We start from the raw sequence: 12,720 nt of genomic DNA on the forward strand, positions 1-12,720 counted from the left end.
TTTTTTTTTTTAACAGCTTCAGAAAATTTTTCATGAATATTTCAGTGCATTAACAAATCGGTGAAATATTGATCCCAACATGAAATAATCATCAATACACACTTCATAGGTCAAAAACAGCTGTGAGGGACTATAGACTCAAGCACATTATTTGTGTCAATCATGAGAGATCAAGCTTCTCTCTGATCTTATTTGATACAATTCCTTAACAAAAATAAAAATAGCTTTAGATGCCACCATTTAAAACTCATGCTGCCCTGTTATTAGATTGATTGACTCCATTTTGCCATATCTACTACTAACTACACCTCATTTCTTAGTAATTAACATCCCATTCATCATGTATATTAATCATGATAGACCTAACTCTAAGTGTGCAAGTTTATATACCACCATTATTTGATAGGATGACCATGAAAATGGTCAATGTGTTACATAACCAACAACAGAAACACACATTGTGTGTCATTTTGCTGTCATCAACATTATTGTTATGTCTGATCAATTAAGACCAAAGGAGACCATTGATCCTGTCCTTAAACACACCTGGATGCTGAGCCATTACTGTAGAGGGACATACTAATGCTGTTGTGTCCATTTTTATTGACAATACCTTGCCTGCTGTGATCGGACACAGCTGGACATAGCCTTTAATAACTAGACTTCTAAATATTTTGGGAAAAAGAGAGAAAGAGATTCACATATTAGAGAAATAATTGTATTACTTCTGAATGTCTCTTACTTGTGGCAGTTAGTAAACAGCTAAACCATTACAGAAAATTCCTGCAGCAATCAACTAAACGAATCCAAACTCCTAAAAATCTGACAATAAGAGTATCGATAAATTTGCATGTGGAGAGACAATCTTTCAGCATGCATGTAGTTTTCAGTGTTCATTGATCCAAACCAGATGCTCTGTATAGGTAACATTGATTAGGATGATCAAGTTGTTCCTTGCAACACATACAGGTATTCCTCTGGTTAAGTTACTTCTGTTTGTAATATTCTATCATTTCACATACTTTCAGACTATCAATTTAAGTGCTGTTTAACATGAAATGAATCCAATGATATATCTATCAAAAAAAAAACCCAATCCTTTCTACATTTGCAATAAGGTAATCTGCGGAAATTAAAGTATGTAAATATTCAACAATCTGGAAATACATTATCGATAAATGAAAGATTGAAAATATTCATTATAGAATATTGAAATATTCCATTTAGCGAGAGTATCATTTTTGAACTTGCATATCATATACATAATATACCAACCTGATTCAATTCAGTTTTAGATGTGTTACATTAATCCTCTACAACCAACATCTAATCTCACTAGTGTCTCTGAAAAAAAAAAAAAAGAACTGTACAAGTGGTTTACAGCATAAATCACAATGCACTACACTTAGTAATTCCTAAATTCTCTCCAGAGAGTTTCCTTGCAGACAGCAAAGTTTAATTTCGTGAAACCTATTATAACAGTCCACAATACCTCTACCATGTTGCATTCCCAATATGGACTGTGCTTTAATCCGAATGCTAGTTATTCATACTCCCCGGAAAAACAAATTCCAAGCTGTATGAATTACTGTCTGAAAGCTTGAAAATTGATTTCCTATCTGTAGCTGCGCAGTTATAACATTAAATAATTGGGTGCATTTTGCATTCGATATCAAAATAATGACCATTATAGAATGTTATCCATTGACTTTGCTGGAGTTTAGAATTACCCTAAAACCACGTTAGATAATGCTTAAATGATATCACAAATCCATTGTAATTCACTGTCAACTCTTTAATGGCAAGATCAATGAATGCTGGAAGTTGCATGGAAATTCCGACAATAGCATTAGTTTTCAATCTGCCAGTGGAACACAAACAACCCTACAATCTCAAATTTCACACTCGAAAATATGAATTAACAATTTCCAGCTGAATTAATATTTAATCATGTTAAAAAAAAACCTATTTCTATTGCCTTTAAATCACATATTCATCCACTCGTGTATGTAAACACATGGTTTTGAGCCACAGATTTCACACTGTAATTGTCGATCAATACAAATAAACATACCCAGTGATTTTCATCCCATTACATACTGTAGGTGAGAAAAATGAAATAAATTCCCTTCCACTAAGAGAGAAAAATTTAACAGCTCATTCACATACAATGCCCCGTACAATACATTTGGCAGAACTTTTCATGCAGCAATATAGATATGTCATAACATTGCTCTGAACACAAGCAGTAATCGTGATAACAAATGCTCTTTTTGAATAAAAGATTATGCATTCATTCATGCTGTACTCCAAGTGCAAGTTAAATCCCATTTGACTATTAAAATAAATGCTAAAAGGAACTTTGATCACATTGCTTCACACCTACCTTACTCACTAATAAATCTCAGAGCATTAATGATGGGGCATTCAGTGTATGAGAATAAACTGATGAAACATTGTGTTTATTCATGGATAGATAGAAATATACAGCTAAATTTTGACCATTGATATATTTCATTCACGGTGTTGGCTCAGGCTTCTCTCTATTTACATATTCATGCAAAACCCACTTTGTTTATTTTCATACAGACACTCTGATTGCAACTGGAATTGTGCATCACACCATATGTTCATAAGCTGTAAAGTCAGAATCTGTTTGCATTTTTGACCATACAATGTACGTTAAAAAAAAATAAAAATGAATGAATCAGGACAGAGAATTTTGTGATGTGATAATTCATTCAGTTTGTAGATGAACAAGATGGACATCCAATTGTGTGCGAGAGAGCGGAAAACCTGTCTGCATGGATAAAGTAATGCACAAGATCACAACCAAATCCTAATTAAATTACATTAATTCAATTCAAACAAAATAGACTGAAAACTTGTACGGTTTGCAAATTTCTTTTTACCTGTATATGTTCCTATAATTATCCAAAGGGTCATGTATATAAATGCAAGACACCTGTCAAAAATTCCATAATATTAGTAAACAAGATTACATCCCAAGTAAAATCACAAAATTAACAAACTAATGTAATCTCCACCAATCAAATCAGATTATTATTACAACACTTTAGCTCTGCTTCTGTGCAAAAAATGGAATTTAAATGTCACCACTGTAACAATCTTTCTACCATACCATGTTGTGCTGAAGCCTTTTAACTATTTGCTGATAAGAACAGTAGATGAAAAAAAATCCAGGTCCGTTCCTTAAACCTACCTGGAAATCACTGATTAGCAAGTTCACGCTACCTGAGATCTGACATATTAATTAATCTGCCATAGATTCCAATATTTAAATCAAACTTACCGTATTAAAAGATTATATCTTATAGTGCAAATATTTCACACACACAAACAATTCAATCAATAAAACTTCATGGAGAAAAAAAACCAACATGCAAATAAATGATTCACTACCTGAGGCATTTAGTAAAGTACCGTCAAAAGTACTTCGTATATTATGTAGAAAGCAAAACAAACAATACTGAACAATCAAGGTATGTTAGTTAGCACAATGTTTTCCTCCCTCAGTACGCATGAAATGTCATTTTCAATAGAGTCAGTATCTCCTTAGTATACATGTACTACCATACTTATCAACAGGTGTACATATTCTCTCATCAGATCTTAAAAGCTGCACTTAAAACAGTATGGCTCAAGGCAAAAAGAAAATCTCTAGTACCTGACATTAAGGAAATGTTTAACTGCACTAATTACAAGAGGCAATACAAAAAGAAAAAAAAAGAAAAGTCAACTTCAGAAATGAATGGCAATTTTAGTGGATAAATTTTTGTTCAATCTTTACTAAAATTTGAGTCTGCCCTTTTGATTGCAGCCTCCATCAGCCATTACAGGCTTTCTGTCAATCAATCCAGATACACTTTCTGATATCATGCTAAAGTTTCATACAAGCTCATTTTTATTTGTGATTAGTTTTACATGTTTAATTATTTTGCAAGAGTAGACATTCATCATCTGTTAAGGTTTCCCATCAAACCTCTGAATAATCAAAACATGAAACCAAACTCTGGCACCACTACATATAAAACAGGAATACTATGCTCTCTTTCATTAATTCTCATGTCAATTTCTAGAGAAATATTCTATAGCCTCTGATCTATCAAACCATGTTGATCTCGGTTAATTTCATGTTTTTATTAATCGCAAATAAATTCTTCACAGTCTCTCCTTAGAACTAAAATTTGGGATAAGGCAACCAAAAAACCCAATACAAAGCTCATTTATATAAGCTGTTCAAGAAAAATATCAAATGAATGACAAAATAAAATCAGCTTGAAAGAGGAAAATGAAATATGGATTCATTTCTGCAAAAGAGAAACCTAATTTAAAAGCAACAGTATCATGCTATGAAAATTTGTACAATGTAAATCTATTGGGATTCTCAACTGACATTTTTGCTCCAAAACAACTACCTTTTACAACAATGCACAACATGCCTAATTCAGTACAAAGTTTTAGCCCAATAATCAATTCTATTTACTTGCACTAAGACTAATTAGACTATATAACAGAATTTATATGAAATGGGTAAATTTTACTCAATAGCTGCCAGCCCATTGTAAAAAAAATTATGAGACAGGGTATTTTAAAATATCATCGTTTCCAAACATTGTGAAATCGTCAAAGAAATGGACAAATATAACTTGCCAAGCTGTGTTAAGGTTTGTTAATAAGATATTTTCCACATGTTAAATAAGAAAACCAACACAGAGTTGAGAGCTTTATTCTGAAAACACTCTGCTAATGGAAATCATGGCATTTTAATTCAATATTTGTATTGTACTGTCAACATATTTATGGCCACTGACCTCTAGTTTTGTAATACAATGGTCAACAACAAAAATGTCCTACCTGACTTCCCCTGTCTTCACCATCCATAAGAGATACCAAATGTTAAGCCTCAATGACAGAGTAGTTTTTTCTGCTATAGGAGTAATGCAATTAGTTTCTTCTGAATTACTCAAAACACCACTGCTAAAAGAATCTGCTGCATCCGGTATTCTCTATTCAGATACTTGTTGTTGCAGCCGGAGACAGCAAGCGATATTGTTTTAAAAAATCAGTCTCAAAGTAATCAATACTCAAACGCGCAACATTATGCTTCCACTTGCATCAGAATATGCTCCCATTCACCGCCTGGATCCTGATGGAACCAAGTTACATGTAACAATGACAGAAAAAAAGATCCTTACAATTCCACAGATGTCAAGATGAAGCCTCTAAATGTCAACAGTAGTAAGGCAGAATCATCCTTGTAATTTCATCAATGAAATTTATCTTGTCCTGAAGGTAATTGAAAATTGGGACCCAAGAATCAATTAGGGGCCTAGACACTAATGTATTTTACTGGACATAAAGTGGTTATCCATGGAATTCATGTCAAAACTCTTATGGTTGTACAAACAGTGGCATCATAAGATTTTCCATACCTTTATTGGAGAACGCCTTGATTGATCAGATTTGTTTTTCTGATATCTTAGAGGTGGTCAGCAGAGCAACAGAATTTTTGCAGGCATTTGCAAACAAAGGTGGAAATTTTAAAAATGTTTTTCATTTGTAGTTGATTTGTATGACACCTAACCTAAGTAGAAATTTGAAGTCAAATAGCCTATCAATAACTTTTTCAAGGACCTAAACAATACTTAAATGACCAATTATAACCATTGCATGAAGTGGTCTTTTTATCAACAGAAGAAAAAGGAATGCAGGGAGTTGGTAAACCTCAATGCTGGTGGGTGTTCCCCAATCAATGGGTTCCTCACAACCTTCCCTTCCTTTATCAGAAAAATCTGGCACCCCTTCAACAGCCTAACACTCCCCCCTATCAGTCAACTATCAGCATGCCTGATTATCCACTAATCAGATAACCATGCCTGAATTCAGGTGACAATTAAACAATATCAATCTCAATGTTACTTCAATTAAGAACAAATCAGTTTGGAAAAAAAACCCAATCTTAAATTCATTGATTTTCCCCCCCTGAGACATCCTTGTATAAGAATGTTCTGCAATGTGAAACACCTTTAAAACTTGTTTGATAAAATAGCACATCAATGTATAAACTGAACCAAAAAAAAGTGATTAAAATCATAGCACAATGAAGTTCACAGGTTCAGCAATGTTTGTGTTACCTTAATTCCTTTCAGTGGTAAACACACCAATTATTGCCTACTGGTTTTTTTTCTTTCTCTCCACATATTCTGGGAATTTGAATGTACAGTGTCCAGTGACAGAAAGTAAATCAATGATAAAACTTGGTGTCTATGACTATACAGCTAAACTGAAATAACAGATAAATATACTGTAATTCCAAGAGCTTTTTAAAGCTATAACTGTGACTGCAAATATAGAAAAACTGTCTGAATTCCAGTGTCAGCAACCTTCTAGAATGAAATTATGTATAGCAGATTTTGTAACATTCAAAATGTTTGAATTCCAGAGAAGTCAATGATGATACATCTCACACTTACACTGCGGTTATTATCATTTCAGACAAATTAATGTAGTTTATCAGTTACATACATGATGTTTGCCAAAGAAGAAAACAAGGTATTTTTGTGCAACCTATTTTGAAAGTATTTCATATTTTTTGTTTAACTTGTAATCATGAATAATTTATAACATACTCAGAGAATCTGGCATTCGTAGAAAGAGAACTCTCATAAAATCTGGCATCTGAATCCAATACAATAGGTAATTTAGACATAAATGTGGGAAGGATTGAATGGGAGAAGAAAGAAAATTACCCTGTAAATAGTGTGTTCATTACATGTATTACATTTTCTGATATCTATCATCAAGAACATACCCGGCTCAGGACCCAGTTGCACGACGGTTAGTTAACTTTAACTAACAGTTAACTTCCCATTAACTCTTACATTTACACAGCGTTAACTAGACGTTAACTGTCAGTTAAAATTAACTAACGTTTGTGCAACTGACTCCAGGACTTTACCCTTCTTCATTAATCTATGAGCATAAAATTGGAAATTTACATTCCATTTTATGGTTACTTTGAATTTCAGTGACATAACGCAGATAAGCCCTAATAACTGTAATACAAGGGCTGTTCAGAAAAGTTGGTGGAAAACTTCTGTTTACTAGATTGCATTATATGCCCAAAGCCAATTTTATTTTTTGCATACTCAAACTTCTGATAGATTCCAATAAACATGCAAATATTCGATGTTTTCTGAGGAATTTGAAATACTATACAGCTATCAATCAAATGTTTGAAAATTAGCTTCACAGAGCATATAAATAATGATGTTTTTTGCATTTTGATTCTTAGCACTCTTATTAGTGTGTAGTGGTCAGCCAGGTTCAATCACCGATGGCCAGTTAGCTCAGTTGGTAGAGCACCTGACTAGAGATTCAGGGGCCCCAGTTCTGAATCCCTGACTGGTTCGCTGCATTTTCTCCCTTCCTGTTACAAGTGCATAAAAACTCATGATATTCCATATGCTGTCACAACAGTAATTAAACCATCATTTTGTGAAAGTTTAAATTATATCAGGAATGTTACTGCTTTAAAGTTGTTCATGGTAAACATGTTAAAAAAGGTTAAAATTGGCAATGCTATGTGAAATTTTGGACCAAAAAATCAGCAAAAGAAACCAAAATGTTTTTCAATGCTGCTGGATATGGACCATATGTTTCTAAAATCATGGTGTATGAATGGTATCAGTGTTTAAGGATGGAAGGACTTATATTTTTACTGGGTTTTGAAGTCCTGCAATACCCTCCATAAAGTCCAGATCTCGCACCTCTGGGTTCTGCCTATTTCCCAATGTGAAACCTGCTCTGCATGGTCAGTGATTTTCAGATCTAACTGAGCTAAAATATTCCACAACAACATAATAAAAAACATTGACAAGAGTATGCATTCCATATCTCAAAGTAACATTTCAGCTATCAGACATGATTAGTACCCTAAGCATTATAATGATGCATTGATGAAGTCATGTCGATGTGTGCAAATAGACTTAAACCGATAAGGTTTGCATTTCCAATGTTTTTGATTTGTATATCTTTACATGAATGTGCTGCAGGTGTGAACATTACACATATATAAATCTTGCTAAATATAATGCATCTATCTTTAATTATGAATGGGAATTCTGACAAAAATTAAAGGAGCATTAGCTGTGAAAGTGATGGCAACCCTTTTTCTCTCAAAATCTCTCATTGGCATAGCAATATATATTTATGACTATCGGTAATAAAACATTTATTTATAATAAAACTACGTTAGGTATATCCGCTTTTATTTTAAAGAAATATATTAGGAAGAATCATTGGCTTGCAAGCCAATATTTATTTAATCACCAAAATTACATATTCATGTGCCTGCAGTGAGGTTAAAAAGTGTTTGAAATGATTAAATATTGGTGTTATTACTGAAATATATAATATAGAGCAATTTTCATTGAATTCAGTTTTTAGTGACAAAATAACAGTTAATGTCCCTTTAAAGTAGAAAAACATAAGAAATAAACTTCATTTTTTAAAATACACTAGGGTATGCACTGACGCTTCAAATCGGCATTCTTTATGAAGCGCGTTAGTGCTAATTTATTTCTTAAATATAGCGCTCATATCAACAAATTTTTGTCAAAACAAATAATTTTGGCTTGCATACTTCAATATAAATGTGTAATTCATATTAAAGCACAAACGTTACCATATGTACTGTTTAATTGCATTTATAAAACATAATTGGAAACAATTCATAAACCCATTAACTTTCCCCGTTTTTTTCCTGCAGTAGATTCTGAAGATTGTTAAAGATTGCTAAGTGATGGACACCGATGTAGTTGATAGTTAATAACTGTTTAAGAAGTGATTATACAAAATACATTGTCTAATGAATAATACATGTATTACAGTGTTTAATCCCTAGCATGCTTTCAGCGCATTCACCATCACAGAGCTTGAAACTAACTTTTATGTCACCAGTCCAGCCGTACTGATGGGGTATAATTTCAACCAGTCCACAGAAAAATTTACCAATCCACCAGAGTTTTCCAGAATTAATCACTTGTTAATGTTATAAAAATGAAATAATGGAATTTAACTCAATATGCCTCAGACAATATTGTAACACTTATTACTAATTGGGTTCGCCTGATATCTACAATGGAATGCCAAATGTGTGTTTAAGTCTCATAAGAGTATTTTCCAAAATTATGTTTTATAAAATTGACCAGTCCCAGTGGACTGACTAAAACAGATGTCATTCAGTCCACCAAATTTTTAACTAGCCACAGACTGATGTACATGTTAATGTCGATCCCTGCATCATCAGCTGAAAGCAACATAACATTATGCACAATGCACTGTCCAAGTAAGGTTATAAAACACACAAATTTATAGCTCTTTTATTTTTTTGTCCAGGAATCAAAACTTAGTTTAGCATTGGAATACATTCATTAATGAACTCTAGCTGATCCTCAGCAAAGTTTGGTAACTCATGTTGAATGTGTAAAATGATATCTTCAGGATTCTGTTTCAATGACTACATCTAGCACATCATTCTGATAGTATCGATGACTTATATACAGACATTTTTCAGGGCATACCAAAGGTTATGAAGTGAACATCAATACTGCTGTCTCCAGCTTCTTGGAAAAAAGATACCTTATGATATTGAAGTTCAGATCTGAAAATTTTTTGAGTGTGGCAGAAAACATTAATCAATCAATCATCTGTTACACCGCACAATGGGTATTTTTTTGCATGACTGTTTTTTGCAGAATTCTGTTGATAGGAAAAATCCACAAAAATTACAGTTGCATGAGCCCAAAATTGGTTGTGCCATATGTAGTCATTTTATCTTAATTATAGGCCACAGTGTCCTTGATTTAGAGACAAACCTTTTACCTATGATGCAATCACTGACCATGTTTAATTATTCCAGACCAAATAATTGTTTAGTTATGTGTCGGACAGGATTTTGACATACTTGGTCATATCGTCCTAATCAAAGGTCACAGTGATCTAACTTTAAAGTGCCACCCACCTTCTACCCAAGTTCTATCAGCTGACAAAGTTTGATGCTAATTCTAGGTCTCATCGTATTTTCAAAAGTTACAAGCAGAACAGATGGATAGATGGACATCATAACATGTCCCGTCTTAGACAGGTGTATAAAAATACGTGAATTCAATACTTGTTTATGATGTTTGATATCTCTTTAATGGATGATTTTATTTCATTATTCATAATAATATATGTGCGTGGTTTTTTCCCCCTCTTCTTCTAAAGACAACAACCAAACAATTGTGTGGTCACAGAGAATTTTACACTATGAATTTCAACGTTATTTAAGCTGGTTAAATATTTGGATTCTTGATTCCCGACCATATTGACTGAGAAAATGAAAATCATTAAGCAAATCTTGTAACAAAAGGTTCCTTAAAAGTCCACTTTCTCTCTTAAATAATGTCAACATAATGCCCTTTTTATTGCTTTCTAACAGCTTTGAACTAAACTCTGACCATTAAGGTTAAAATTGGCACCTTTAACATACATTTAATTGAAATATCTGACTGGCTAACATTTCCCATAATACACATACCAGATACTTTGATCTATATGACTCTTTTTTTTTTTTGGTGGGGGTGGGGAGGAGCTACTATTTCTGGTGTCCTCAAATCAGGTGTCAGGTGTAAATCATTAAGTTGTGATACACATCTATACATGTATATGATTGATATATTGTACAATTTCACCACCCATGGATGACACTTTTAATCCATACAAAGTTACAACAGAGCAAAACAATGGACTCTTCCAATGGAACTGTCCATGCACAATGTACATGTAGACAAAATAAAATCATGCACTACAGTGTATCCCACCTAACAATTATTAAAAAGGTCAATAAACACACGGACTGTGGTGGTACAACAGTTTCTATGTCAACAGTGGGGGTTTTTTTTGGGTACCACACTAAGCTCTAGCTGTGATTCACTATTCAAACTTGTGTCCTTCAAAACTTTAAAGATAGTACACAGCAAAGATAAAATCTAAAAAATTGTTTTTGAAGAAAAATAAGGGCATGTTGTTTATCATTATCTAGACCTTCCTGTTATTTAATGTCATTAATACTCTAGTCAGTCCCTGACAGGAAATTAAATGTAAATATAACTGTATCATAACATCATAGACACACCATATTGAAACTTAAAATTTTCTTTTGCTCTTACTACCCCCTGAATTCAAATAGTAATTGAAATTCGACTTATTATTTCAGTAATTGCCTTTCACTTCTCAACACAGCCCTTTTATATAATTCCAAGTGGTCCATGGTTCTGTCCTATACCAAATAAAATCAATTATATTCTCAATTTTCTGTTTAAAAGAACTAGAAAGTCACTCCTTGCATTGATAAGCCAAGGATCCTGATTTCCTACACTTTCATTTAGATACAGAGTGCAGCTTTAGGCAAAGAAAATAAAAGATAAATCTACTGTACACTTAAAAGGTTGTCCATGTCTGCAGTTGATGTCTTTTTAAATTAGATAAAAAAAATGCATGAAAAAAGCAATTCTATGTCATAACACTGCAAATGACAACAAAAAGTTATGTTAATGATATCACAATTCTGGTTCTACATCATTTGAATCAAATTTAGAATAAGAACCAAATTTTTAAACAAAAGTGCGGAAATTAATTTTGGTGGACAAATAGAGGCCTCAAAAAGAAATTGCCTTACTGTTGATGCTATACACTCCAAACGACTGTAAATGTTAAAGACAAATTATGAGAAACTGTATTGGATATGATATCTTTTATGAAATAAAAGACATTTAGTCTAGATCTGTAAAGCTTCAGAATTTGAGTTTTTTTGGGGCCAAGATAGACTGTTCAATATCATGCATAGTATAATGGTAAGGTTTTCCCATGAAATCAATGAGCCTGCAGTAACCCCAAAACTCTAAATGACATATGACAAAACAACCACCAACAAATTCTTTCACCACTCAGACAAAATGTCTAGTCATTTACCAATTTTTTTTTATATATGACAAAGTAACAAATTATGTTTGGCTATTTGTTGGCTAGAATGACAGCCACCATCAGACAAAACTGCTATATGTTGCACCAATTTTCCAATAAAATCTCAATAAATATTGATAGGATTACTACGAGATAATGCAAAGACTTTATATTGTCTGATCAAGACCCAAATTATGTAATTTCTGGCAAGCTTTTCTATCCTTTCTGATAAAAATGCATCGACATGAATTGCACCGTCAAGTTGAATTTGTTTTGTCATTTAAACTAAAACCACACATGATCACTTTCAAGTAATATCCAAAAAAATCACAATTCTCCCTCCACATAGACACCAAGTCCTTTTAAAACTTGGACTTCCTGCATTAAACATCAATTTTTAAAAGTTTTACCTGTGTGTAACTTCTAGTGTGGCAGTTTATGTCAATCTCCATATATTTCATTCATGAAAGAAAATAAACTTCTTTGAAAAGTGATTCAATAGAAATCAACAAACTCAGGTTAAGCATGTAATTAATATTGCATCAGAAAGTTTTTCATAGCTCAGAATACCTTAATCTTTTCCCAATTCTGTTTTTCAGGCTACTGAACACCTTGCACCTGGATGCAACTCTTCCTCCTTTCCCTGTCTGTTGCCCGGCAGCTGAAAAATCTATACCTTCATTATTAAAT

The 12,720-nt window shown here is 33.0% G+C and overlaps 1 protein-coding gene across 16 annotated transcripts in view; it reads right to left on the minus strand.

Moving 5' to 3' along the window:
- The window catches only part of LOC125668405 (axotactin-like), a 77,173-nt gene that overhangs the window by 57,130 nt on the left and 7,323 nt on the right, over positions 1–12,720 (minus strand). For 8 of the 16 annotated variants that reach the window (XM_048902549.2, XM_056163083.1, XM_048902548.2 and 5 more), the window contains exons 1-2: positions 2,913–3,114; positions 1,276–1,344 (exon numbers count right to left, since the gene is read on the minus strand). The gene's annotated coding sequence lies outside the window, so the exon portion shown is untranslated. The other 8 variants (XM_056163080.1, XM_048902542.2, XM_048902546.2 and 5 more) reach the window with 7 other exon arrangements.

The sequence above is a fragment of the Ostrea edulis genome, chromosome 4 (assembly GCF_947568905.1).
Source record: "Ostrea edulis chromosome 4, xbOstEdul1.1, whole genome shotgun sequence".
Lineage (NCBI taxonomy): Eukaryota > Metazoa > Mollusca > Bivalvia > Ostreida > Ostreidae > Ostrea > Ostrea edulis.